The sequence below is a fragment of the Dermacentor variabilis genome, chromosome 2, assembly GCF_050947875.1.
Source record: "Dermacentor variabilis isolate Ectoservices chromosome 2, ASM5094787v1, whole genome shotgun sequence".
Taxonomy (NCBI): Eukaryota; Metazoa; Arthropoda; class Arachnida; order Ixodida; family Ixodidae; genus Dermacentor; species Dermacentor variabilis.
Window position 1 is genome coordinate 140,960,391 of NC_134569.1, and position 10,459 is coordinate 140,970,849.

Consider the following 10,459-nt stretch of genomic DNA (forward strand, 5'->3'; position numbering starts at 1 on the left):
AGCTGTATTGAACAAGCAGTGATGCTTTCTCATCATCAAATATTTTAGGTTGCACGGTACGTTAAGTGGCGGCATTCAATGAGCCATGACTTTGAAGTGGCACATTAGCTGTTTTTTTGTGAGGCTCCTCAATTCTAGAAGACAGAAAATGTCAATAAGATAAATTGACTAGCATGAGTCGTTAGAGCTGCCTTTAAACACACCAATATCTATCCGCTGCACAAAAAGAACAAGATAGCGTTTGAAAAAAAATGCCTCGCGTATTTAAATACAAATTTTGAACAGGGTTACCCACGATGACATATTATGCTGCTTGAAGCAATACCATGAATACCGGAACGGCTCGCTAGTTATAGAGGAGCCACGCAACGAATATACTTCAACACAGCACACTTATTCACAGATTATTACGCTGAGAAAACTACGCATCATATCAGCCCCTTTTGCGCCGATGCTCAAGCGTGCTATGAAACCAAGGCGTGAACCTCTGGCTCGGTTTCGCCGACTCGCAAATCGACTAAAATGTGGCCCCGACGCAGCCACTCGCACAGAATTTGTGCGAATAGCCTAAGTAAATGCCGCTATGTTTCTAGCAGAGCACGGCATCATGCTCGAGCCAATTCTGGCCGAGATGGGGCTATCAGCCGCGACCGCCTGCAGCCGTGGACGCATTTGCGTGTATCCCAGAACGCATTTCCCACTACTGCCTCAAACGAGAAACGCATAAGAAAGCACTTGAGCTTTCACGCGGAAAGACAATGGGGGGTTTTGGGCTACCGGTCTACCGGTGATTCTTCGCTAAGTGCAACGATTATTTTCTTCGGAAGAAAGCGATTTTTTTTTCGGCTCTAGATCTCGTAATTCATCTCCGACGACAAATAGCTTTCGCATCACTTAGGCCACGTATGCGTTAAATGAGAGCACAGCATTCTGGTCTCCCAGTTCGAGTTTCCTTGCCCTCGTTTTTCTCGGCACAAAGAGCGGGGATAGTAGGCAGCGTTGCCGCCTTTATGCTTCGCGAGCTAAATAAGCGCGCGTGGGAACAGCACTGCTGCGTCGACAGCCGCCTTCCTGCCGCCTTGCAGCGGCGAAAACCGTGGCCCGTATTCACAAGGGTTCTTGTTCCTAAGTGTTCTTTGCCAATCGCCGGTCGCCTGCGCTAACGGTACGTCTTGCTTAAAGAACGGCCTGATCTTTCTCTTACGAGGAATTCTAGCGCAAGGGCGTTTTGCAAATACGGGCACGGTTTCGCGCAACAACGGCGGCGGAGCGTCGGAAGAATCTTCCCTGCGCCGCTGTGTTTCGCGAATCGCGGTGCGGCAGGGTGGCGTTAAGGGCGTGTTGACTTTCACCCGTGAACACTGCGCTCGCTAAACCTTGTCTAGGAAGTGTTAGGAAGCCCAAGCTTCTGGCTGCCTATATCGATCCAGCGCGTCTACGAAACTTTCAATTAGGCAACCGTTCAACAGTAGGCGCGAGATAATACGAACTGGCCACGGAGATGGCGCCACGCATCTCGGCTCGCCTATCTTTTGCATGCGCCGCAGATTACTCCCGAGATAGCGCTCGCGCGGCCGCGCCCAGCCACGCCATGCACCACCATGGCCGCTCACGCACCTGTTTGTCAATCAACACAAACATGCACGTAGGTAGCCGCGATTTTAAAACAGCACCGTATCTCACTGAAAGCACCGCCCTATATATGAGACGGGTCGAACTGAGTGATGCGTTTCGTCGAAGTCGTGCAGTGTTCGGATCTTGTCATCAGCCCCGACTCCACGTTAGTCGTTTGCGACATCATTCACGTAGCTTCATCCACGTCGCTATCAGATGTCATCGACCAGTTGTTGGAAATGCCCTTCTTTTGATAAAGGTCCCGAGGATCCCACGTGCTGCCAAGTTAGGGGACAAATATGCCATTTGCCTGGTCACCAAATCTCACCTAGTACAGAGGTTTCCCGAACTCATATATATACTTACGTGGACAACTGATACTCCAACAGAAAACGTCCCGACTCTTCACATGAGCACTTATAACTCTGTGTGTGCTTCAGACCTCCGTGGTGGGAGTTGTGGGTCCACCAGGTGTGGGCCAAACATGAGCAGTGCTCGCTTGATGACCGCGAACATTCGCTCTCACAACTCTGGCGCAATGAAAAGCGCCGACATGAGCGAACACTTCATGCTGCCTCTGGCTTCGACGCGTGTCCGACACGTGCGATTATGTTGTGACCTCAAGACATGTCCGCAAGGCCTTAAGACATAAAAAACCAAGGCATGTTTGCGACAAAGTTCATGCCCAGGAGCGAGCCTTACTGCCATGCCTACGCTGGACTCCAAAGTGAAGCCGCACAAAACGACTTCGCCTTGCCTATAAAGGGAAAAAAAGAAAAAAATTACACAGATAGAACTAGGCGCACGAAAGCACCTAATAGTATAGACTACTTATTTGGGACAATATTTTTCGACGGCATGTGTGCACATATTTACGCCATAACGTTAAGGGCCCCGCGTCACGTAAAATCTTATGTCAGCGTCGGCATCCGCCGTTAGCGGTGTTGTCCATCAGAAAAAAAAATTCATCCCAGACCACAAGCCCGCAGGCCCTCCGCATGGTGCAGAGGCGTTACTGAACTAACAGAATTTCTCAAAGTAAAGTGCGTCAGATAATTTGTACAGTCCGACTTACACACAACCTACAGACATTATAGCATCGGATTGTAATTTGAATATACGAGAAAATAATTTGAATATACGAGAAAATAATTTGAATATACGAGAAAACATAGTTCTGTTAAGGTACGTTCTCACTTGCGGAAATAAGCGCGCGGCGCGCGCTTATTTCGGCAGCGCTTGTGGTGTCGTCTTCTCCTGTCATGTCCCGTCTACGTTTTGCGCCATTTAAACTAGGATGGAAAACCAACAAGCCCAAGCTGCTATTTTAGAGAATTCCTGCCGCGAAAGCACCTTTCGCGGCGCGCGTTTTTAAGCGAGCAGCCTTGCGCGCGCTTATTCCCGCAAGTGAGGACGTACCTTTACACGGAAACTGAAACACAAGCCCCTTTTATTGCGCGTATGAAAATCCCAGGCGCGTCTTTTTCCGTCACCGTCGGCGTCGGCGTGAGGTTTCGTATAAAGTCCAAGGGTGATAAAATCGTCCCTGCACGCCGAATGCTGCATGTGCGATTGAAAGCGTGCAAGGGTGAGCCGGCGAACGCGGCTCAATCTTCAAAGCAATCTGCGGTGTTTGCAGAGTGCGCGTAGTGTCATAGCTTCGCATGCGCTGCGATTTCGGCCTTTCGTTCGTGTTGAAGCGAGATTCACGAAGGCCAATTCGCTCGCTGCTGCTGCCGCGACTCCTCACTCCAGAGTTCTGACAGCGAGTTTTCGTGGTCATCGAGCGAGATGTGTTACCTGTGCGCGCGTGACACCGTACTTGTTAATTTAGTTAGTCAGCAAATGTTTCCAACATATCATATTGACCTCAAATAAAGACGGGGATCGAGGGAGAGAACACACAAACAGCACGGGCGGTTTTTGTGTGTTCTCTCCCTCTGTCCCCGTCTTTATTTGCGGTCAGTATGATATGCAGTAAGCACCAAGTAGGCCAATGTGAAGTTCTTATGAAATGTTTCCAAGTTTATACAGCTGATAAAACTACTGGTCCTTACTTCGTACAACAATGTACTAATTTGCTATCACCATCAGTGCTTAGCCTTTCGGGTGAAACTGCGACCTTTTTCCTTGCTCACGGGGGTATGAACCATCGAAGAGTCATTGCTTCTAGCCTCTGCTCTACGGGAGTACCAGACATTGCTCTGCCCTGCACTGCTACAGCGATCGGCCCACTATTGTTCTTTATCGGGTGCCGTGTCGCAGAATATCCGGGGTCGGTGACAGCGTTAACGGGGCCCGATAACGCTATCGCATTCCTCTTAGAGGCGAAGCTTAAGCTTACTCCAGGTTTTACAGCGAAGATGTATATGGCTAAGCTTCCGTGCATTTCTGTTCTGCATGAACAAAAACTCTCATCATAAATGACTCATTCCCCTGTGAGCACTCATACCCTGGTAAGCAAGCAAAAACTCCTATGGCTCACAGTACCATAGGGCAGAGGCTACAAGCACTCCGGCAAGTGAAGCGAACAGTGCTTACATTTTTTCTACATACAGAACAGCATACAACATACAGAACAGCATGTTGTAAACTGTCATCATCAGTAGCTCATGCCCCCGTAAGTATTGACTCATACCCCGATAAGCAAGCAAAAAATGGAACGGCTCATAGCCCCGTAAGGTTCATGGCTGCTCACTTTGCATGTGCAAGCTGCGATGACAGTGTACCCCTGTGGTCATTGTCGGTGATTTCAATGTGGATGGGCCGGGACCGAAAAGGGAGCGTTGTAAGCATTTTGTGTTGCAGACATATCGCTTGCGATGCCACAGGAATCCGGCCCGAGCGACCATCCAGCGGCGTACGTGCATCAATTTGACATTATCAAAGAATGTGCGTTTGCTAGTATGCCGATCAATGTATATCTTAGCTACCACAAAGCCACTGTAACCATACATAATAAGTCACACTCATTGATAGCTTCCCTCGTCGTCCACCTTCAGGGTTGAATGGCTCACATTTTTTTTCTTTAGGTATGTTTATTGCAAGAAGAGAGCTACGCGTACAAAGAATAAAAATTGGAGGACGCTTAAGCTTCGCCTTCAAGAGTGGAACGCGACAGCGTTCCCGTCGACCCACCAAGGGGTATTGGGCTACGGCGCAGCGACTACGCGCCCCGCATCGGACGCGGTGAGCGTCGAGCAACGCAGCGTTCGGCGCGACAACGAAATGTGCGCCTCAGCAAGCGACGCACGCCTGAGCCTTAGAAACAGCTCGTTTCTAAGGTAACACCGCGTTCACTAGAGGCGCTTTTGTACCGCTTTGAAGCATCGAACTCGTGGCTCAGTGGTAACGTCTCCGTCTCACACTCCGGAGACCCTGGTTCGATTCCCACCCAGCCCATCTTGGAAGTTGCTTTTTATTTATGGAGTGCCTGCCGTGATTTATCGCTCACGGCCAACGCCGCGGACGCCGACGCCGACACCGACGCCGACGACACCGGCTTTTCTGCGACACGAGCTCCTTAACGCTATCGCGTTAATATTCTCTAATGGTTGAAACAATCTTCCTGGAACATTTAGCTCCATTTATGTAAACGTTTTTTGACGCTTATTCTAGCGAAATCAGTTATTGCACGCATTATTTCTACGGAAGCTTCGCTACCGCGCAAACAAATGAAGTTCAGGTTAATCGCTCTCGCGTAAAACCTTTTACGCCCGGGGCCCGTTTTCTAGATAGTCCGCTATAAATTTAAGCACGCGCAAGGAGGGGGACCTGCGCTACGTAAGCCGTGACCTCGTTGCCGGTACACAAATGAGGCGTAGCGCTGTCCATTGCCTCGCACAACAGTGGAAAAATCCGCTTAACTACTTGCCTACTTACGCTGATTTCGCAAAATGGAGGGAGTGTTCCGTAAAATTATTATTGGTAGTGCTCCCAAGCTGCCCTTCGGGAATCTAACCCTCGTCTTCACAAATGCAACTTTACTTGAAGCCTATGCTTGACTTTGATTTATATATATGATGCCCGCCGTGAATACGCCGAGAGAAACACAATAAATGTCTTGGACACGTTCCTTCCAGGCGTCGTTTAGATCAAATCAAGCATGGGCTTCTTGTTAACATGCATTTATGAATGTCGGGGTATGTCAGTATGTCACGTTCGAGAGCATGTCAATCAGATTATTACGTGAATTTTATGCAGACACGTGTCGTGTCTCTTATGAGACAACAATTTCTGTGAATGCACTTCAGCCGCAAGGCCACATTTAATTACTGTCTGGTGCAGATAGTATCTTCTGAACCATGGTATATATCGCGAGCAGCCACCTCTTCTGCATTTCTGACGAATTATGTCGACATGCCTCCCTACCCTAAAATTTTCTGTCGTTGTCCTTTTTTTTCACACACCCCTGAAGGTCTGTCCTCAGGTAGGCATTGATAAGGGAGACGGTCCAATCTAAAAAAAAACATTCCTCATCTGCAATAAACAATATGTGGATCAGTATGGTAGATACAACACATGTGTACTGACTACACAGCTCAGAAAGTAGAAAATAGAATGTTAGGAAGATAAATATTACCGCTCATCTTGCCAACGTCATTGAACGCAAAAAAAAAGAAATATGCCCGAAAGTATGTTTCTGTTACGGTGGTTCCAAATGGGTAGCGAACTGCTTGAAGTTGAGCGCATCGAAAGTGCAGGTTAATAGAAATTATAAAGGGAAAGGGGGGACAAAGAAGGAAAAGGTAAACGAGTCGGTTTTGTGCACTCAGTGTGCAGGAACTCCCGGAACCTTCTCACGTTACCATCGGCAGGGAGCCTTCACATCGCCACAGCGCTGGAGCGTGTGTGTACCGAAGGCTCCCATTGCCTTCTTGTTACCACGTGCGAGTCCCATCGCTTGTATCGCGCCTGTCATTTGCACACGCTAGCGACTCACCGACACAATAGGTGGCACGCTCGGCTGACGTTTTCAGAGTCCCGGGCTGCTAGCGGCATTTCTATGGATCGACTTCCGGAGCGCCGCGCCTCCTGTCGAGGCCTCAAATATCACCGTGTTTGCCCAAACACAGTTCACGCTGTCACATTTCATACACGTCGAGGGAAATTCGTCGATACCAGAGAAACAAGCGCTGCTCGGCACGCCCAATGCCGTCTCAGACGTTGACGTCATCTGGCTCCTCGCGTGCGATGTCGCGTGAAAACTGACGACACTTCTTGCCACTGCCTGTCTGATGTATAGATGGGTCGAATCGTCCCGGGTCGACAAGGTCTCTGAAGATTGCCGGTCCCGGGGTCGTTGACACAGAGTACCGAGCTCTTAAAGCATGTAAATCTTTTAACAGAGCTTTGTTTATCTTTTTAAAAAGGTCGATGAATAATCAGGCATTGATAATTAAACACAGTTTTTCTTCTTTTCTTTTCTCTCCTTTTGATTTGTTTTTGCGTGAGCCTTTCATGCTCTATAAAACCACTAACACACTTCTTTCGATGTCTTTTTTATATTATCGCTATCGATAGTATGATGGCAGCATTTTTCAGCCAAGTTCCGCTCGCATTTTTGTACAATAATGAGTTTTGTATACCGTCTCGTTTCTTTCACCGAAACCTCGTGCTGCGTAACCTAACATTTGGGACGCCTAGATTCGCACCTGCCTATACTAAGCAGAGGGTTGGCCCCCGCGGTATACAGGGGGTCCGTTTTGCACAGACATTATTGGCAAGCGGTTTTTAGATCGATGTTCACTTTTTTTCGCACGGTGTGGCAGGTAATATAGTGGAAAGTTCGTTCCAGTAAGCGCAGCTCTTTTCCGGGAAATATAGCAATAAATTTTTACATGAAACCTTTACTTATGATGCTGCCTCATGGCTATCTCTAAATTATGCAGGTCTCTTAATCAAAGGTTGAATGGAAAAGAATAGAGAACGAAGCAAAATACACAAAAACGAAGCTTAGTACACCGTGTGAAACGACCACAGTATTATTCTACATCCTGATATTGAACGTATACAAAATGACTTAGTCTAAAACCCCACTCATACAGTCACGTGAGCCCGGGTTAACCAGACACGCGATTTATTGGATACCTACCTTCGTATCCATTTCCCACTTCACCATTTGGCCCTCCCTGCTTGTTCTTCTTTTGTTGCATATTTCGCAACAAAAACAAATGCAACACGTGACAGCAATTTGCTTTACTTTCCATAGGTGCTTGTTCTACTGTAGACATCAAAACTGTTGTGCATAAAATTTTTCTTGCAACGGTTCACATGAGAAGGCGCGTCAAAACATTGAGCTAAATTTTCTTAATTATGCCAAAGAGAGGACTCACACAAGAACAAATTAGATTACGTAAATCTCGAATGTCAAAGCAACAGAGTCCGCCTCTTGTACAGAAACCAAGACGTGCCCGCTTACAAGGCCCACTGTCCGAACGTTGATTTTAAGGAAGCCGATGTAATTATTATTACATTGGTAGAAGCCGATGCAATAATAATTAGGCAGAAGCCGATGTACTTATTATTACATCGGCTTCTTTATGCCTATTATTTCGAGTCCGCAGTTGCAAGACTTGAAATAATAGGAATGACGCAGCAGCAACCGTAAAGAATGTAACAGCTACCGACATGGGTGATGCTCATGCGTTCTCATCAGCCTCTCCACCCACAAGTGGCACATGATTCTGGTTAAGGTTCACTACTAACTTACTAGCTATCTAACTTACACGACCATCCATTTTATCACCTATAACCTACGTAACTAACTAGATCGCAACTAATACAGGACTTCACAACATGAAGACACACGGCCACGTCTCCTACTTTAGTCTTCATAGGTCACCCAGAATGGCACTATCGACGAGCGTATCTCAACAAATACGTGACAAACACGTAGTATAAAAAGGTAAACACGTTAGTAATTGACGTTTCAATGCAGCAAGCGCTTACAGTCCTTTAACAAACGCATCTTGGTAATATCAACCATTGCCGTTCCCCCGTATCATAGGCAGATTTCTTTTAATCATAAACACATTTTCTATACTTAAATAAAAAACGTTTAATTAGGCATTCATTAAACCTTAATTCGCATGCGTTACACGGGCAAATACTTTGCATTAACATCGACTCCGACACTGCGTGAGCTATGCCAGTTTTGATACGTCAACGCACTTTGTTGCGGATAATTATTCCGCACAGAAAACGTACGATGCAATCAAGTAATGCAATTATGGTTAGCATGTATGGATACTATGGGTGTCAACGGAAACGCGCCTCCTTTATCGTAAGGCCCACCGTTGCGTAGAGTGACCCATAAAAGAGCCTTTAAAAAATTATGGGATTATACATGCCTAAACCACGATTTGATTATGAGGCACGCCCTATTGGGAGACCTCGGATTAGTTTTGACCAACTGGGTTTCCTTAATGTGCACCCGATGCACGGCACAAGAGAGTTTTTGCATTTCGCTCGCGATAAAAGAGCCTGAGAAACGTAAATGCAAAGTGAACACAGGAAGCTTCCCTTAAGGATATTTCAGGTTGACTACCCTTCACTGGGAAGGAGAAAAAAGTACGGAAGATTACGGAGTACGGAGAAAAGAAAAGAAATTGAAATAGGAGAACAATTAACGAAACTCTGAGAGGATGTCCTGAAGTATAATAGTCATCTAGCCTGTTACGTTGCTCGCAGGTAATGGGAACAGGGGAAAGAAAGGGGTTCTAGAAGTGATTATGAAGATAGATGGTAGGTTACGATCATATACACGTTCGTGCGCGAAGCGCCCGAGAAAATAAACAAGATGTGGCTTATACAATAGAATATTATTATTAAAGCCAACGAAAGCTTTGTTGTCTAACGTGCTACGTATGCCCATTCCATCTGTGAATCACGAAACATTATTGGCGCATCAGCAAACGCACTTAAGTGGCAATCTCGCTGACAAACGCCGGTCGAAACAATACCGCGACATAGTATATGATGGTGCAATGAAAGCATCCCACTTCAATCTTCAAAAAGCCGCTGCTCTTCGGTGACAGCGTTGGATGTTTTTGTGCGCACCCTCCTGCATATGTAATCGTTCACTCACCCCCTTTCTGATTAGCACTGCATCAGAAAAAAGTGACGTGTACAAAAGTACCTGACTATACCACTGCCTGTCTCAAGGAGTAAACATTTGCTAAGCACGCGAGGCTAATATACAGCAGTTTAGAAGACCTTTAACAGGAAAATAAAGTAATGTGATCGGATAGAAATTACTCGAGTTTTCTTGTCTCCCGTCCGCGAGCATAGTTTCACCGTTGAGCGTCGTGCAACGAGGGCTGTAATACGAATGCGGGAATTCCAGCTCCATTGTTTTTTGGCAGTGCTTGTCCTTCGGTCGTGCTCGCATATGGCACCACCAATGCAAATTTTATGTGGCATGTCAAAATACAGGCGTAAATTTAAAAGGCCCGGAAGCAGGCCACCAGCATGATGCTCCTGAAGCGTTTCGACAGATAGATCATTCCACTACGTAATATTTATCTGTTTTCTTCCGGTGAATGTGCATATTGTTGCAATGGACAGGCAAGTTGAAGGGTGACTGGTAGAGTAGTGATAGAACTTGTGGTACAGGCAGAGTCTGCAATTTTCACTTCTTAGTTCGGAGTCATGGTGGTCAGAAATGCTGAAACATGCTGTGACATGCTGCTTTAGTAGGAGTAACTATTATAAATAAATCTGGCTTTAGAGACTCTAGTACGTTCGAGTTATGCAGAAAAACGCGAGGCAGCACTTCACATGCTTATTGCAGTTTAGGCCGAAAAGGCCGTTTTCAAGGAACAGACGAATGCTGCTGAAATAG